The sequence below is a fragment of the Odocoileus virginianus genome, unplaced genomic scaffold (assembly GCF_023699985.2).
Source record: "Odocoileus virginianus isolate 20LAN1187 ecotype Illinois unplaced genomic scaffold, Ovbor_1.2 Unplaced_Scaffold_26, whole genome shotgun sequence".
Taxonomy (NCBI): domain Eukaryota; kingdom Metazoa; phylum Chordata; class Mammalia; order Artiodactyla; family Cervidae; genus Odocoileus; species Odocoileus virginianus.
In genome coordinates, this window is record NW_027224288.1 from 392899 (window position 1) to 411459 (window position 18561).

Genomic DNA, 18561 nt, shown 5'->3' on the forward strand with positions numbered 1-18561 from the left:
TGAGCCAAGGACACAAAAAGCTGACTGTAAAGTTATAAGTGAACTTTTGACTGATTTCTAACCTTTGCATTGTTTAAGGATAAACTCGATATATCATTTGGATACATATCTACCTGCAAGACAGGAGAACCAGGTTCCATCCCTGGGTTGGGATGATTCCCTGGAGGATGGAATGGCTACCCATTCTAATATTCTTGCCTGGAGAATTCCATGGACAGAGAAGCCTGGTGGGCTACAGTCCATGGGGTTGCAGAGTTGGACATGACTGAGCAACTAACACTTTCTTTTTCCAGGTGTGTTTGAACATTTGAATTGTCCACATCTCATGAATCCCCACTTTTCTCTGGCTTTTCCATAGCTTCATCTTGCAATATAGATTTAAATTTGACCTTTCCCAGAGCAGGCTCACATACCTATCAGTGAAATTCCTTTTTGTAAAGGAACATTGAACTCACAAACAATAACACTCTTAACTTATTCCTGAATGAAGCTTATCTAACAAACATTTCTCCATAAGTCATATCCCAGCCTGTCATCTAGGAACCCAGACAGCACCTGAGCATTGCAGCTTTTGGGTTCCTTTGAAGAGTGAAATCACCAACAGAAAGCACACCAAAACATGCAAAATACATGACACTAAACAGACCATGGAAAAGGCACTTGTTTGAAATATGGTAGCTGGCATAAGAAGACAGGGCACTTTTTGCTGCTTCATGAAAACCCACAGGTGACTTGAAAACACCGACAATAATGATTTAGTCATTTTCAATCTGTTCACTAGCTATTTTCCAGCCAAAAAAAAAAAAAAAATCACCAAAATACACTTGTCTAATATTTGCTTTCCTGTTAAATGACACCCATATCTATCAGATACTTAGGCTAGAAATCTGGGAGTCAAATTTGACTTGTTTTCTTCACAGGGACCTTGATATACAATGTATCACCAAATTGTCTTACTTCTAGTACTAACAAATGTTTGTTTTTAAATTTACTTGACATCTTTTTTTTTTTTTCCCCCCTGAACTACTGGGTTTCCTCACATTTAATCTTGACCCTTTTAATGCAATCTCTATACTGATTAGACCTATAAAAACCACAGACATAACAATTTTCTGTGTAAATGGCTCACCATTACTTTAAAGTCCAAGTTCAAACTCCTTGATATGATTTATAAAACCCTGCCACCTTTTCTTGATTACTTTCCATCTCTTTTTCTGCTCCAGTCACAACAATCTATAGAATAGATATAAAACTGGAGATTATATAGAAAAACACTCCCTGTATTCATAAAAATTGAAACCTGACATTTTATTTAAATCAATTTTTCTAAGCTAGGAGACAGTTTAATGCTACTTTAGATCTAATTTAATTTTCCTGTCTACTTATAGTGAGAGATGTATGCAAAATGAAATTTTGATAGCTAGAACTACCTCAATAAGCTGATATCCAAAGTTCTAAATCCAATAGCATCAATGTAGAAATGTCCTAATGCAATTCTAATGTCATTGTTCAATATCATTTATGTTAATAATATTTAAGATATAGGAACATGAAGATCTTGCTTAGCATTGAAAATAAATCTTATATGATTTTAATGTTAACTGTATGTTTTATATCATAATACATTATTTTGCCTCTTTATTTTTATACCACTGGCATCCAGTTGCTCATTTTTGAAAATGAATCTTGATTTCTCTCTGGAAAACCAGCTTTTCTTTTATCTCAGTGCACCCTAACCTTAACCAAGCTGCAGATTTGAGACTTAAAGATATGACCAAGGCTAAGCCAGCTTCAGAGAACTTCATCCCTTGACCTCAGTGTTTAATTTAGGGATTGATGCATGGCACAGTCAGATCCATTGACAGCCTGTGATCAGTGAAATTCTGGTAAAGTCTTGCTTTTTTTTTTCTTTCTGCATTTAACATGAATAGATGTAATTTCTGGAGCAGTTGAGTTCATCTCATTACTATAAAGGAAAATCTGTTTCAGGATTAAGTAAGGGAAATGAAGTTGAGAGATGGAGGGAAATGAAGTTAAGAGACGGAGAAAAATAAAGTTTTGGTGAAATTGATGAGCTCCCGCTTCAAGCCATTCCTGCGGTCAACCTAAGGCTGGCACTTTTCTATTATGAAAGAGTTTAAATTCCTTTTTTAATTTAAAAGAGTTGGGGTAGGTCTCTTTTCTCTGTTGAAAACTGAAGAGTCCTAAGCAATGCAACACACAACAATATAGTCATTTCAGTCATCCACAATTTTTTTTTGTCAGAGCATAAATATGTAAAGTTTTAGTAACTTCATTACTTTAGATTTTACTGAGTTGTATGATAACATTATTTTCACACATGAACAGCTGTTCTTCATCAGAAACCGCTGGAATCTCTATTATTTATACTTGTTGCATATGTGCTGTTTTCCACTGTTTGTATTAAAGACCTATAACTCCTTTAAGGACAGCAAAATTCATGTTCTCACTTTAATTTGTAACTTTTGTTAATATGAATTAACACAAAGTACATTTACAAGCAAGTTTAATTAAAAAAGAATGGTAAATTTTTATATATACATGAAGACAATGAAAGCCAGTTTGAAATGAAATTGCCAAGTACAGATTCTTTCTTCGCAAACATACTGGTTAAATATAACTATGGAGATTTTATATTCTTTGGTTTTTAGAGAAAACTACACATATTATTGGCCCTTTTTTTCCCCTTAAATAAAGGAAAATATGATTCCATCATTAAGAGGAAAAAGTCCATTATAATTGATTCTCACTTATTTTTACAAGATGTGTCTATAGTCAGGCTTTAATTTCACATCAACTTTTTTCCAATCCAAAGGAATGCCTTTCCTGTTAATGGAATGTCAGTGTGTGCTCAACTTTTATGACTGTAAAAATGAAATACATATATTTCATAAATAGTAGAGTGGTAAGCAAGTTTTCATGGTACTAGTATTCCTGAAATTATGTATTTTATGGTGTGATATGACTGCCTTCTAATAGAAACCTAGCAGCCTTGTATTTCGTAAGCCTTCTTAATAGGGACTAGAATGCGAGGTGATGGCCTTCTGAGTTCTGGTGACCAACCTCAGGATCCTTGAAGAGGCTGTGCTGTAGTCTTCCCCATAGCTGTGGATGCTGGTAAAATTGTCTTCATCTAAAAAAGTGTTGCAAGTACTTTACAGCCATCTTGATAGCTCCTTTCCAGGAATACTAGCAGTGATGATAAAACAGGATGTAGAGTTTTCCCCAGTTGTTTCAGTACTTTGAAACTCTTGTCAGTTTTCCTAAATCAGAGGCATGAGTTATGAGGATGAAGTTTTGGAATGGATTCTGTCATCTATTATGGTTTTGTTTCTTTCTTTCTTTGCTTTTTGAGATGAATTCTGTTCATTTTTTTCCCTCTTAACAAACTGATGGTTGAAATCTAGACTGAATTCATCAGGGAGATATCTTACATGCTTTATTTCATGAGTGAATAGTTTCACAATTCTAAAAGGCATGTTTTGGCAGAATTTCTAAAGTGATAATTTTGGATTTAATGATTTATTAATATGTAAAAGAAACACATCCAACAAAAATAAACAAATGGAAATGTTTAAGTAAATGTATGTCTGTGTTTACATAGTACACATTTTTTGGCCACATTTTATGAGTAATTTATGCAGAATTCAAAATTTATTCTGAAAGTATTAGAAAGAAAAAATATATATATTCTCAGTAGTGCTCTGCCACAGAGAATAAATAATAATACTACTGGTTATTTTGGCGGGCAGAGGAAGGAAGGTTGAAGGCGATACTGGGAAATTTTAAATAAGCCCCAGCATCAGAATGTATAAAGGAAAGATGGTGGAAAATTAGAAGAATCTTCAGAAGAAATTTTAGGTTGAGAATATGATTTGACAGATAAGAATATAAATAATCATGAAGAAAAAAACAAGCTTTTATATAGCAAAATTAATTCAACCCTCAGCAACTATATTGTATACCTATTATGTGTACCTGGCACTATGTTGGGTTCTGAGAACACAATCAAAATGAACAAAGTAACTGATGAACCTATTTGCAGGGAAGGAATGGAGATGCAAAATAGAGAATGGCCACATGGACACAGCGGGGGAAGGAGAGGGCGGGATGAGTTAAGAAAGTAGGAGTGATTTACATACACTATCCTGTGTCAAATGGAGAGCTAGTGGGAAGCTGCCAAATAGTGCAGGGAGGTCAACTTGGTGCTCTGTGATGACCTGGGTGGGGGGAGCAGGAGGGAGGCCCAAGAGGGAGGGGATTGTATACATAAACATACATACATATGGGTCTTCTGGGTGGGCTAGTGGTGAGGAATCTGCCTGCCAGTTCAGGGGATGCAAGAGATGCAGGTTCTATCCCTGGGTTGGAAGATCCCCTGGAGTGAAAGAAATGGCAGCCCACTCCAGTATTCTTGCCTGGAAAAATTCCATGGACAGAAAGCTTAGTGGGGTACAGCCCATGGAGTCACAGAGAGTAGGACAGGACTGCGTGGTTGAACACACAGCAGATAGACAGATAGATAGATATAGCTGGACTTCCCTGGTAGCTCAGCTGGTAAAGAATCCGCCTGCAATGCAAGAGACCCCAGTTCAATTCCTGGGTTGGAAGATTCCCTGGAGAAGGGATAGGCTACCCACTCCAGTATTCTTGGGCTTCCCTGCTGGCTCAGACAGTAAAGAATCCACCTGCAATGCAGGAGACCTGGGTTCGATCTCTGGGTCGGGAAGATCCCCTGGAGGAAGGCATAGCAACCCACTCCAGTATTCTTGTCTGGAGAATCCCCATGGACAGAGGAGCCTGGTGGGCTACAGTTCATAGGGTCACAAAGAGTTGGACCTGACTGAGCGACGAATCACACACATTTATATAGTTATGACCGACTCATGTTGTTGTACAGTAGGAACCAACACAACATTGTAAAGCAATTATCCTCCAATTAAAAAAAAAAAATGAGCAAAATAGACACAGCTCCTGCCCTCACAATTTTAGAGCCAAGCAAAGCCATTACTAGCAGCTTCAGAGGGACACACAGCAAGAAACATGCCCTCAGATCAACTCTTCATGAGGCTTAGAGTTTGATGTTATTAATGATGCATTCCATCTGGTACTTGGTAGCTTCCTGTCTATTTCAGTCTATTTTTGCTCTTTATTCTTGCAAAGCACTAAGCTAAGCTGTTTCTGCTTCTCTCAAGGAGGGTATACAGTTTCAAAATGTAAATGTACCCAATTTCTAATTATATAAATATTTTAAGTTATCTTTTTTCTTTCTTTAACATTGCTGTGTTCAGTGCCCCATGCCATAGAACTAGTTTTTTTTTTTTTTTTTTCTCTCTCTCTCTAAGTTTTAAAACCTTTCCAAAGATCATTCTGATACATGGTAATAAGTCCTATGGTCAAAGCAATTGAGTGCACTAAGCAAAAATACATGTGTGTCACTTAGAGATTGTGGTAGAAGGTTCAGGTGGCATCTAAAATGAGACCTGAAAGAAGCAGAGCAAGGCTGAGAAGGAAGGCAAAGGAAATCTTAGTTGAAGAGTTGTTCATTTTGGTAAAGATCCAGCTGAGTATTTTCTATTGTAAAGTAGTGCACCCACAGATTTAAAAGCCTGTTAACTTGTATGATAATGAAGTCTGGTTGAGGAAATAAAGCAGAGTTATGGCATACTAGAGTGTCCATATCATCCATGGCAAATCAGAAGAATGCATTTGCAAATTAACAAATGTGTTCTTCCTTTTGGAACAAGGTTATTTGGGAGTCTCTGTTTCCTAGCATAGAGGCCAGATGGCAGCAGTCACAGATTGCCATCCTCTGCGTGCTGGTAGTTGTCAACTTCAGATGCTAATGTGGTATCAGAGGCAACTACTGCCAAATAATTTTTAAGTCTATATATATATATATATATATATATATGTATGAGTGAACATCTACTATATTCGAGGCACTGGGCAAACAGTTATAAGCAAAAGCTGATTAGTATTGTTTTAGAGGAGCTTGTGGTTTAATGAGGCTTTAAGAAGCTGTGCGATGACGTATTTTATTCTCTCTTAAACTAATTTTGAATTTTTATAGAACTCTGGATAGCATAATTGGGATTAACTGGGAGAGTGAGGGAGTAAGCATAGGGAAAATGAGCAGGTAGATCAGAGTATCTTCTTTCTCAGACACAGTAAGGTGATGGGAAGAAAAAAGTGGGTGGTTATTTCCTTTCCAATACTTCCCTCTGTGTCTATACATCACTCAACGAAGGGATTCAATCTGGCAGTTTCTGCAGTCATAGCTAATTAAAGGTCATGCCTTAGAATAGGCAAATAATATTAATATGTGCACAAATGAGAAGTTGATTGGGATATAATTATATGACTTTTTGTCTGTGCCACCGAAGGATGGATTTAATATCAGCTCAGATTGGGGAAAGATTTCAGGGGGAAAAAATCAGAGATTTAGGTGTTGATTATGTAAAGTTGGAGACATCCATTTGAGAAAAGTTGAGTAGGCAGTTGAATTCGAATGTATGAGTTCAGAAGAGAGGACTGAGCAGGATATATAAATTTGGCAAACTTGGGCACAAAGATGCGTTACTCTTTGAGTATAGTTCCAAAAGGATAGATTTTAAGAAGAAAAGGGAATGAACTAGCCAAGGATACTCAGGAGTAAATATAAAGTGGGAGGAAATCTAAGAGAATATAGATTCAAGGATGAGAAAGTGCTCGATTATGCCAAATGCTGGCAGGATATGTCAGAGGCCTCATCCCTGATTTCTGCGTTGTGCCACATAGAGGTCATTGGTGACTTTGGCAATTGCAGATTTGGTCTGGAAGTGGAATAGGCTTAATAAAGAACAAAATGTGAGGAATTGAAGCCAGTGGTTTTAGGCTTTGTAAATATTTTGAGCTAAATTGTGTCCTGCAAAATTTGTGTGTGTGGGTGTGTTAGTCACTCAGTCATACCTGACTCTTTGTGACCCCATGGACTGTAGCCCACCAGGCTCCTCTGTTCATGGGATTTCCCAGGCAAGAATACTGGAGTAAGTTGCCATTCCCTTCTCCAGGGGATCTTCCTGACCCAGGGAATTGAACCCAGATCACCAGCATTGCAGGCAGATTATTGAAACCTTAATCCTCAGTACCTTAGAATGTTAACTATTTGGAGACAGCACATTTAAAGGAGTAATTAAGTTAAACAGTTCACTTCAGTTCAGTCGCTCAGTTGTGTCCAACTCTTTGCAACCCCATGGACCACAGCACACCAGGCCTCTCTGTCCATCACCAACTCCTGGAGTTTACCCAAACTCATGTCCATTGAGTTGGTGATGCCATCCAAGGTGATGCCATCCCTTTTTCCTCCCACCTACAATCTTTCCCAGCATCAGGGTCTTTTCAAATGAGTCAGCTCTTTGCACGAGGTGGCCAAAGTGTTGGAGTTTCAGCTTCAACATCAGTCCTTCCAATGAACACTCAGGACTGATCTCCTTTAGGATGGACTGGTTGGATCTCCTTGCAGTCCAAAGGACTCTCAAGAGTCTTCTCCAACACCACAGTTCAAAAGCATCAATTCTTCAGTGCTCAACTTTCTTTATAGTCCAGCTTTCACATCCATACATGACTATTGGAAAAGCCATAGCCTTGACTAGATGGACATTTGTTGGCAAAGTAATGTCTCTGCTTTTTAATATGCTGTCTAGTTTGGTCATAACTTTCCTTCCAAGGACTAAGCGTCTTTTAATTTCATGGCTGCAATCACTATCTGCAGTGATTTTGGAACCCCCCCAAAATGAAGTCTGCCACTGTTTCCACTGTTTCCCCATCTATTTGCCATGAGGTGATGAGACCGGATGCCATGATCTTAGTTTTCTGAATGTTGAGCTTTAAGACAACTTTTTCACTCTCCTCTTTCACTTTCTTCAAGAGGATTTTTAGTTCTTCTTCACTTTCTGCCTTAAGAGTGGTGTCATCTGCATATCTGAGGTTACTGATATTTCTCCTGACAATCTTGATTCCAGCTTGTGCTTCATCCAGCCCAGCATTTCTCATGATGTACTCTGCATAGAAGTTAAATAAGCAGGATGACAATATACAGCCTTGATGTACTCCTTTTCCTATTTGGAACCAGTCTGTTGTTCCATGTCCAGTTCTAACTGTTGCTTCCTGACCTGCATACAGGTTTCTCAAGAGGCAGGTCAGGTGGTCTGGTATTCCCATCTCTTTGAGAATTTTCCACAGTTTATTGTGATCCACACAGTCAAAGGCTTTGGCATAGTCAATAAAGCAGAAACAGGCTGCTGTCTTTATGAAAAGGGGAAATTTGATCACACAGAGACACCAATGGTACTTGAACTCAGAGGAAGGACCCTGTAAGGACACAGTCAGAAGTTGCCATCTGCCAGCCAAGGAGAGATCAACCCACTGGCCCCTTGATCTTAAATTTCCAGCCTCCAGAACTATGAGAAAATAAATTTAAGTCATGCAGATGTTTTGTTATGGCAGCTCTAGATGCTAATATCACAAGTCTCAGTGTCAATTTATTTCTTCCATGGCCAAGGTAGCCAAGTGCATTCATCCCTCAGTTCATGTGGTGATGCTGTATATTGTCTTTCAATGACCCTGGTTCTTTCTAGGGGACTTCTGTGGGGTATTTCTGTGGCACTCTTCATGGAGTATTTCTTTGCCAGGTCTCCTGTCAAAATAGAAACTCCATATTATCAAAAATTGGAAGATTGCAGAATTAATGATCATTTATTTCTCTGATTTCTTAATTTCTTGTCTTTTCTGGCTTCTAAAAGATGTCCCTTACTTTCCTGCTAGCTAAGACATACATATTAAAAAGTGGTGTGTGGTGTGTATGTTTAATACTATTTTTTTAACTTTTCAAGGTATTTCATTTGGGGAGAGTTTACAGAGTGTGTTTTATGATGTTGTCAAAAGCAAAATCCTGAATTACTTTGAAGTTTTTGGTTTTTTTTTCCTTTTGTGATAAAGCAATTTGCTGTTTTCTGCATGTTGCCAATGTGATCATAGTTACTTGCTTGCTTTTTGCTCCAGCTGGCTTGTCATTAAACTCAGAGACAATCTATATTAAGTAATTGCCAGTGTCTCTGATTGAGCTCCCTGGAAGTAGACCCAATTATCCAGCTCAAGTTGAAGGAGGTGGATCTGGGTGCTAAATTTTCATGTCTACAATATTCAGTTATATGTACTTAATCATGATACAGTCTTGTAGGAATGATATTTATTTACTAAATTAGTTGAAGCTGAAATAGCCAATTTTTCTTTTGTAAATAAATTTTAATCTAATAAATTACAAATATATCTATCAGCCATGGTGGCATATGAAATACACTATTTTAGTGAATTTTATAATCAGGAAAGAAAAAACAATAGCTTAAAAACTAAAAAATTAGTGGTCAAAAGTGGAAGTGTTACTCGCTTTGTCATATCTGACTCTTTGCGACCCCGTGGACTGTAGCCCACCAGGCTCCTCTGTCCATGGGATTTCCCAAGCAAGAATACTGGAGTGGGTTGCCATTTCCTCCTCCAGGGATCTTCTCAACCCAGGGATTGAACCTACTTCTCCTGAATTGGCAGTTGGGTTCTTTACTATTGAACCACCAGGGAAGCCCACATGATGTGAGATAGAGGTCCAATTTCTTTTTTTCTACTTGTATGCCTATTTAAAAAAAATAAAAAATTAAAAGTTCCTCTTTTTCCTATTGATCTCTCATAATGTTTTTGTTTCATAGTAATATTTAATAAATGCATGAGTCAATTTCTCGACTGTCGTATTCCCCTAATCAATTTTTCTTTCTCTGTGCCATGCTTAGAATCTTTTAATTACCTTGGGATACTAGGTCTTGATATCTGTCAGGTAGAGAGGATATCTACTCTTTATTCTTTTTCACAAAATGTCTTGTTTAATCTTTCACCATCTATAGAATCAGCTTATCAATTTCCACAAAATTTATTCTTTTTCACAAAATGTCTTGTTTAATCTTTCACCATCTATAGAATCAGCTTATCAATTTCCACAAAATTGCCTATGTGATTTAGATTGGAATTTTATGTAATTTTTGGTTTATTTTATAATATAAATACCAAATTGCTTATCAAAGCAATTGGGACAACTTAAATTATGCTGGTAATTTATAAGAAACCCTTATTAATCCGAGAAGGAACTTTTAGAGTATAATTTCCAAAATGTTAAAAAACATGTCCTTTATACAAATATGAACTGAAATGTCAAAACTTGTACTCAACACATTAATTAATGAGGGATACAGCACTAATTTCAAACTGGTAGAGTATTGAAGAAGCTAGGTGTGTCTAAGCAATGCTAAAATAAGATGTCTGGGTTAGTAGTCTCACCTCTAGAAGTTCTGTGGAACACTTGGTGTTTTCTCTTTTGTTGGGTGGAGATTTGTTGCTTAACTACTTGACACAGCTCTATTCACTAAGGTCTGCTCCTTCCCTGTTGAAGAAATGCACAAGAAATGTAAAGTCAAGGTGAGCAGTTTATTAAAAGAACATCTTGAAACTTTTTTCCTGCTTCCAAATTTTGGATACTTTTTCTGACAAAATCAACAAAAAAATAATTGACAGGAAATGTTTCTCTAATATGGCATTTTCACATTTTAAACTATACCATTGTCTATCTTCTTGGACAGTTTTAGGAAAAAAAAAGTATTGGGAAAATTCTCTCAGAGAAGTTATTTGCCTGTTAAAATGATAAGATAATAAACAGGTTTTTAGATCACTGCTACATTATTTGTCATCTACATAAGTTTGAATTAATTTTATATTTACATTTTATGTTCTTTAGTAAAAACATGGATGATATATTTATTATTTATTAGAAAAATGCATGATTGTTTTCCTGTATTTTTTTCATAATCAACCAACAAAACTTAAAGTTACACAATTCCGTAAGTGAATTGTGAGAAAATGGTGGATCATTAATATAGAGAACCACATAGAAGAACACCATACAGTTGTTAATAATAATGATCTAGACCCACATTCTCTATGTTTGAGTAAACATAATTATGTTATAAATCTGCAGGTGTAAGATAATTCCTTCTATACTGTTGTTTAAATAATTGAAATGTCACCAGACGTTTGTAGATAAAGCAAAACTAAGTTTACTTAAACTCCCTGAAGCTAGGGATTAAACATTAGCCATATTTCATAGGATGATGTTAGTATTAAGATCTTTATTATAGTTCAGAATAAGTGTAAGAGGGATCTTTACAGTGAAAGGGGTTTCAAATGATCAAAATTCGTGATAAGTCCCTTTGAACTGGTGGAAACAACAAAGTGACAGTTTTGAAAGAGTAATAAGACTATGCAAGTCTTGTGAATAATGATGTATATTGTCCCCAGTAAGTTGATCTGGAGAGGTTTTCTGGAGTAAACAGTGAAGGTATTAAATAAAGTTTATTTATAAAAAGTTTATTTATTAATAAAGTTTATAAATAAAATTGAGTGCTTTATATCCTTATTTTTCCTAAGCAAATGCTTCTTGGAGGAATCTTCAGTTCAGTTCAGTTCAGTTCAGTCACTCAGTCGTGTCTGAATCTTTGTGATCCCATGGACCACAGCATGCCAGGCCTCCCTGTCAACTCCAGGACACCAACTCCTGGAGTTTACTCAAACTCATGTCCATTGAGTTGGTAATGCCATACAACCATCTCATCCTCTGTCATCCCCTTCTCTCCCTGCCTTCAGTCTTTCCCAGCATCAGGGTCTTTTCAAATGAGTCAGTTCTTCCCATTAGATGGCCAAAGTATTGGAGTTTCAGCTTCAGCCTCAGGCCTTCCAATGAATATTCAGGACTGATTTCCTCTAGGATTGACTGGTTGGATCTCCTTGCAGTCCAAAGGGCTCTCAAGAGTCTTCTCCAACACCACACTTCAAAAGCATCAGTTCTTTGGTGCTCAGCTTTCTTTATAGTCCAACTCTCACATCCATACATGACTACTGGAAAAACCATAGCTTTGACTAAACAGACCTTTGTTGGCAAAGTAATGTCTCTGCTTTTTAATATGCTGTCTAGGTTGGTCATAACTTTTCTTCCAAGGAGTAAGTGTCTTTTAATTTCATGGCTGCAGTCACCATCTGCAGTGATTTTGGAGCCCCCCAAAATAAAGTCTGCCACTGTTTCCACTGTTTCCCCATCTATTTGCCATGAAGTGATGGGACCAGATGCCATGATCTTAGTTTTCTGAATGTTGAGTTTTAAGCCAACTTTTTCACTCTTCTTTCACTTCATCAAGAGGATCTTTAGTTTTACTTCACTTTCTGCCATAAGTGACACTTTCTGGTGTCATCTTGGGGGAATCAACTACATCAAATTGACATCAGTGTCCACAGTTTTTGTTTTACTTCCATAAATATTTGTTTTAGGAACATTTCTTTTAACTATCAACATTCCAGAAAAAAAGTTATTTGCCATTGTCTAGTTGTTTGTCTCACATAGAAAGTATCTCTTTAACTTTTATAACAACCATGTTAATGGAAGTAATATCCGCATTTTATAGAGAATAAAAGTTAGGAAATCTGGTAGTCAAATGCATATCATTTGATCCCAATGTCTGTGCTTTTATCCGTCTTAGCCATTATGCTAAAGTAAACAAAAGGCACAAACAAAAGAACATACCAACAAACGATTGTGGGTATGAAGTCAGTTTCCCTAGAAAACACAGTTGTTTTATTGTAGTATTTATTGAGTGAAATTCTATTTGCAACTGTTTTCTCCCTCTTTTGCCAGTTTGTGCAACCATGTCTTTAATAGTATTCAACCTCTATGATTTTTCTATTAAAAGTCATGTATGTTACTCAAATGCAACTTCCCTGGTGGGTCACATGGTAAAGAACCTACCTGCAATGTAGGAGACCTGAGTTCAATTCCTGGGTCAGGAAGAACCCCTAGAGAAAGAAATGGTTACCCACTCCAGTATTCTTGCCTGGAGAATCCTATGGATAGAGGAACCTGACAGACAACAGTCCATGGGGTCACAATGAGTCAGACATGACTGAACAATTAACACTTTCACTTTTCATGTTACTTAAGAAAGAATATTAAGCAATAAAAGAAATCCTAAAGGAGTTTGTGTCCTCAGTGAACTGTGTCCATTACTGACCTGGGACTTCTTTCTTTGAGGTGCGGAATGGAAGAGGCTGCTTGGAGGACTGATCTCAAATCTAATGTCACTGGTGCAAAGAATTAAATAAAACTAAAGGTGCTACTTTCACTGCATGTGCAGGTGTCCATGTAGTTTCCAATTTCATACTAACAATTAGCATCCGTTGCACATGACCAAGCTATTTGAGATCCAATGATTCCCTCCCCCAAAACAAATACATTTCTCCTCAAACTGGGGTTTGCTACTTGATCATGCCACCCATTCATAGCAATCCTGGGCTGTGGGAGCATCATTATAGTTTCCTTCAAGGTTTTAAAATGACTGGTGCAAGAGTCCAATCTGAATTAGAAGTTACACGGTGCCTTCTTTCCTCTTATAAGAATACAGAAAAAGAAAAGAGGATTTACACATTGTAGTTGATGGGAGATTTGATTAGGAGGTTGTTAGGTTTGTAGTGGGGTTGTTCTACCTATAAGCTTCTAATTCATTCTGTGAAAAACAGCTTTATATTTTAATAATATGTGCTTGCATATATGCACATATATATATTAATATTTTATGGGTGTGTATATATAATATGTATATTTATAACATCTTATGGGTGTGCATATATACATATATATGTGTGTGTGTATATATATATATGTGTATATATATATCTTTATACCCTTTATAGTCATTAAGTCATGTCCAACTCTTTGTGATGCCATGGACTATAGCCTGCCAGGCTTCTCTGTTCATGGAATTTTCCAGGCAAGAATACTGGAGTGGGTTGCCATTTCCTTCTCCAGGATATCTTCCCACCCGGGATGGAACCCAGGTCTCCTGCATTCCAGGCAGGTTCTTTACCACTTGCCACCCCCAAAGTGTAACTTTATGCCCAAAGCTAAATCGTCTCCTAGCTTTGTTTATCTTTTGCTTCCCATGCTCAGGTTTAAATTAAATTGAGATTACTTGAATTTAATTATTTTAAACACAATGAGGAAGTACAGAGAGAAGGTCTTGAAAATGAGCATTGCACATCAGGACGTGAGTTTTCAAACTGAAGAAAAACTTGAATTCTTGGGCTCACTTCTAATTTGTTTTCCCCTGAAAGCCGCAAGATTGTGTGTTTCCAGTTACTGGCAAGGTGTGATTACCAAGGAGTAACAAAATCATGAATGCAGTTATTGATGGGCATCAGCATTATGTTACCCAGAATGAAAGAAAACTGATGAGTTACTAGCACCCTATAATCTTTTCTCATTACTTTACATATATCTATTTAAAATCATGTATTGCTGATCCTGCTCACAGAGCCAGTTATCGCGCTATATCTCACTGAACACACTGTGTGTTGAACTCTGGGTAGGCAAGGCATGAGCTAAGAGGCTGGGAGAAATCTCAAGGAATTGCAGAACTGCAAGACACGTTTATTATCTCCTGGATGATGCAGCACCCATAGCAGCAGCCGTAGCATAACCTAACGCAACACAACCTCTCTCCTGACTGGCACGGTGGCCACAACAGAATCCTCTCCTGCCACTGCAGCAGCCGTCGCAGTAGACACACTATATTCTCTCGTCTCATGGCTGACCCAGTGGACACAGCCAGTGACACAGCAGTAATGCCACTGCTTTCTAGGTGGAGCTCACATATCCCTACAGCACAAGGTAGCTCCTGACCAAGCCAGTACCTCCTGAAGGTATGCACACTGCTTTAAACGATCTCAGCTGTTGTATAGCCATTATTTATAAAATGTGTGGCAAGGGAGCCTGAACACACCATCTTGGCTAATTTGCTCTCTCCCCACCAATCACCATATATATATATACATATCACTATGTATTTACATATATATTTAAATACACATATATGTACATGCACATATATGCATATATATCAGTTCAGTTCAGTCGCTTAGTCGTGTCTGACTCTTTGCGACCCCATCCACCGCAAGCCAGGCCTTCCTGTCCATCACCAACTCCTGGAGTCCAACCAAACCGATGTCCATCGAGTCGGTGATGCCATCCAAGCATCTCATCCTCTGTCGTCCCCTTCTCATCCTGCCCTCAATCTTTTCCAGCATCAGGGTCTTTTCAAATAAGTCAGCTCTTCATCAGGTGGCCAAAGTATTGGAGTTTCAGCTTCAACATCAGTCCCTCCAATGAACATCCAGGACTGATCTCCTTTAGGATGGACTGGTTGGATCTCCTTGCAGTCCAAGGGACTCTCAAGAGTCTTCTCCAACACCACGGTTCAAAAGCATCAGTTCTTCTGCATTCAGGATTCTTAATAGTGCAACTCTCACATCCATACATGACTACTGGAAAAAAAATAGCCTTGACTAGAGAGACCTTTGTTGAAAAAGTAATGTCTCTGCTTTTTAATATGCTATCTAGGTTGGTCATAAGTTACCTTTCAAGGACTAAGTGTCCTTTAATTTCATGGCTGCAGTCACCATCTGCAGTGATTTTGGAGCCCCAAAAAATAAAGTCAACCACTGTTTCCACTTTTTCCCATTTATTTGCCATGAAGTGATGGGACCGGATGCCTTGATCTTTGTTTTCTGAATGTTGAGCTTTAAGCCAACTTTTTCACTCTCCTCTTTCACTTTCATCAAGAGGCTCTTTAGTTCTTCTTCACTTTCTGCCATAAGGATGGTGTCATCTGCATACCTGAGGTTATTGATATTTCTCCCGGCAATCTTAATTCCAGCTTGTGCTTCTTCCAGCCCAGCATTTCTCCTGATGTACTCTGCATATAAGTTAAATAAGCAGGGTGACATTATACAGGCTTGATATACTCCTTTTCCTATTTGGAACCAGTCTGTTGTTCCATGTCCGGTTCTAACTGATGCCTCCTTATAAGATGTTACTAACTAATGGAGATGGGAATGTTAAGCATGTATAATTATGAAAAGAATAAGATGGACAGAAAGATGTTGGCAGGTGACTTAGGAAAGACTCCATAAAGTTTTTTAAATGAGGTTATTGGTGTGCATAGTAAAGATTGGAAGCCAAGTAGAAGCTCCTTGGAAGCACTTGAGCTTGAACAATTGAAACTAATTCTGAGGGGATGAAAAACTGATAGTAGGCTCATTTATTTATATTTTTACAAGGTTCCATTTGAATGGTTCAGTTCAGTTCAGTTCATTCCCTCCATCACGTCCGACTGTTTGCAACCCCATTGACTGCAGCATCCTTGCCTCCCTGTTCATCACCAACTCCTGGAGCTTACTCATACTCATGCCCATTGAGTCGACGATGCCATCCAGCCATCTCATCCTCTGTCGTCCTCTTTTCCTCTTGCCTTCAATCTTTCCCAGCATCAGGGTCTTTTCAAATGAGTCAGTTCTTCCCATAAGGTGGCCAATGTATTGGAGTTTCAGCTTCAACATCAGTCCTTCCAATGAACACCCAGGACTGATTTTTTTTTGCAGTCCAAGGGACTCTCAAAAGTCTTCTCCAACACCACAGTTCAAAAGCATCAATTGTTCAGCACTCACCTTTCTTTATAGTCCAACTCTCACATTCATACATGACTACTGGAAAAACCATAGCCTTGACTAGATGGACCTTTCATGGGAAGATAATGTCTCTGCTTTTTAATATGCTGTCTAGGTTAGTCATAACTTTTCTTCCAAAGAGTGAGCGAATTTTAATTTCATGGCTACAATCACCATCTGCAGTGATTTTGGAGCCCCAAAAATAAAGTCAGCCACTGTTTCCACTGCTTCCCCATCTATTTCCCATGAAGTGATGGTTCCAGATTCCATGATATTAGTTGTCTGAGTGTTGAGCTTTAAGCCAACTTTTTCACTCTCCTCTTTCACTTTCATCAAGAGGCTCTTTAATTCTTCTTCACTTTCCACCATAAGGGTGGTGTCATCTGCATACCTGAGGTTATTGCTATTTCTCCCAGCAATCTTGATTCCAGCTTGTGCATCTTCCATTCCAGCGTTTCTCATGATGTACTCTGAATATGAATTAAATAGGCAGGTGACCATATACAGCCTTGACGTACTCCTTTTCCTATTTGGAACCAGTCTGTTTTTCCATGTGCAGTTCTAACCATTGACATGCATGCAGATTTCTCAAGGGGCAGGTCAGGTGGTCTGGTATTCCCATCTCTTTCAGAATTTTCCACAGTTTATTGTGATCCACCCATTCAAAGGCTTTGGCACACTCAAAATTGGTAGCTTTGTTAAATAATTTAGTTACCAGAAGTTAGGAGTGAGTATTTAGAAACAGATAAGAACCTGCTTTGGAATCAACAATCAAAGGGCAGAATTAAGCAAACACTACTCAGTATCCCTGTGATGGTCTGGTGTTTACACTCTTTTTTTGTAATACTTCACAGATAACCTGGAACTGTCCTAATAATGAAAAATTAACTTGAAGAGAAGGCTGAAAGCAGGAAGTAGTAACTGAAAGACCAGTGTCCAAATTCTGTCTCTCAGTACTAGCTACAAATCTGGGCAAATCACTAAAATTATTTGAATTAAACTTTTTTTTAATAAAGTAAAAGTGATGGCTGCTTTAATCAAGTCATAACAACACTGTAAAAATTAATAAATCAACAGTAGTAGAATTTTTTTCTAAATGTTTATTAAATCATGGGGAAATGGTGCAAATAAACAAGCACATCCAAATTAATAATAAAAAAAAAAAATTGCAGGGAATGACCGTTCATCACAAGGCACACCCAGTTGGAGTAAGGAAGAGAATTCAAGGATTCAGCCCACTACAAACCCAGCTATTTTATCCTCAAGTAATTATAACCTACGGAAGAAAAGGAAGATGGCTTTATTTCTTCCACTGGACTAGCAACTCAGAGTCCTTTAGGTTTGTACGAAAGAAAGACCTCAGCACCACACTACCCCTTCATTCAGGCATTGAATGGAAATAGGTCCCTAGTAGGTCTCAAACAATTTAAATATTTAAGACATAAGCATGAACAAAACTCAGTATGGTCCCACCTTCTTAGAGTTTACAATCTAATGGACTTATGTCGTATTACTGAGAAGTGCTACTGTCACCATCATGAAGTGTGATTGGAAGAGAAAGACACCAGTTAGACCAGAGAGTCTAGATCAACACTCCCTTGTTTGAAATGAGTGCAGTAATTGTAAAACTGATACATGGACAGCATCAGAGGAAGGCAGGAAGGGAACAGCACCAAGGAGACACAGAGGAAGAATTTTCCTTTGGTAATGATCTGTGTCTACCATGAGTTCCTAAAGAGAATATCTGGAAAACTTTGGCACCCTAAACAGAGTCCAAGGTATTATCAATGCTCAAAAAAGAAAAAAAAAGGAAGAAAGTATTCCTGAAAGATTGATGCATTAACAACCTGGGTCACCATTATTTTTTGTATTTTAAAGTTAGTAAAGAGGAATTTTAAGACTGAAATAAGAAAA

At 37.8% G+C, this 18561-nt stretch overlaps 1 protein-coding gene and 1 long non-coding RNA gene across 2 annotated transcripts in view; one reads left to right on the forward strand and one right to left on the reverse strand.

Moving 5' to 3' along the window:
- LOC110147418 (potassium channel subfamily T member 2) overlaps nucleotides 1-18561 on the forward strand; it is a 237532-nt gene that overhangs the window by 98766 nt on the left and 120205 nt on the right. The gene's annotated exons all lie outside the window — the stretch shown is intronic.
- LOC139033648 (uncharacterized) overlaps nucleotides 4416-18561 on the reverse strand; it is a 31318-nt gene continuing 17172 nt past the window's right edge. Inside the window, exons 2-3 of the long non-coding RNA XR_011486174.1 lie at nucleotides 10384-10486; nucleotides 4416-8698 (exon numbers count right to left, since the gene is read on the reverse strand). This is a non-coding gene — a long non-coding RNA (uncharacterized lncRNA). The remainder of the gene's footprint in view (nucleotides 8699-10383; nucleotides 10487-18561) is intronic.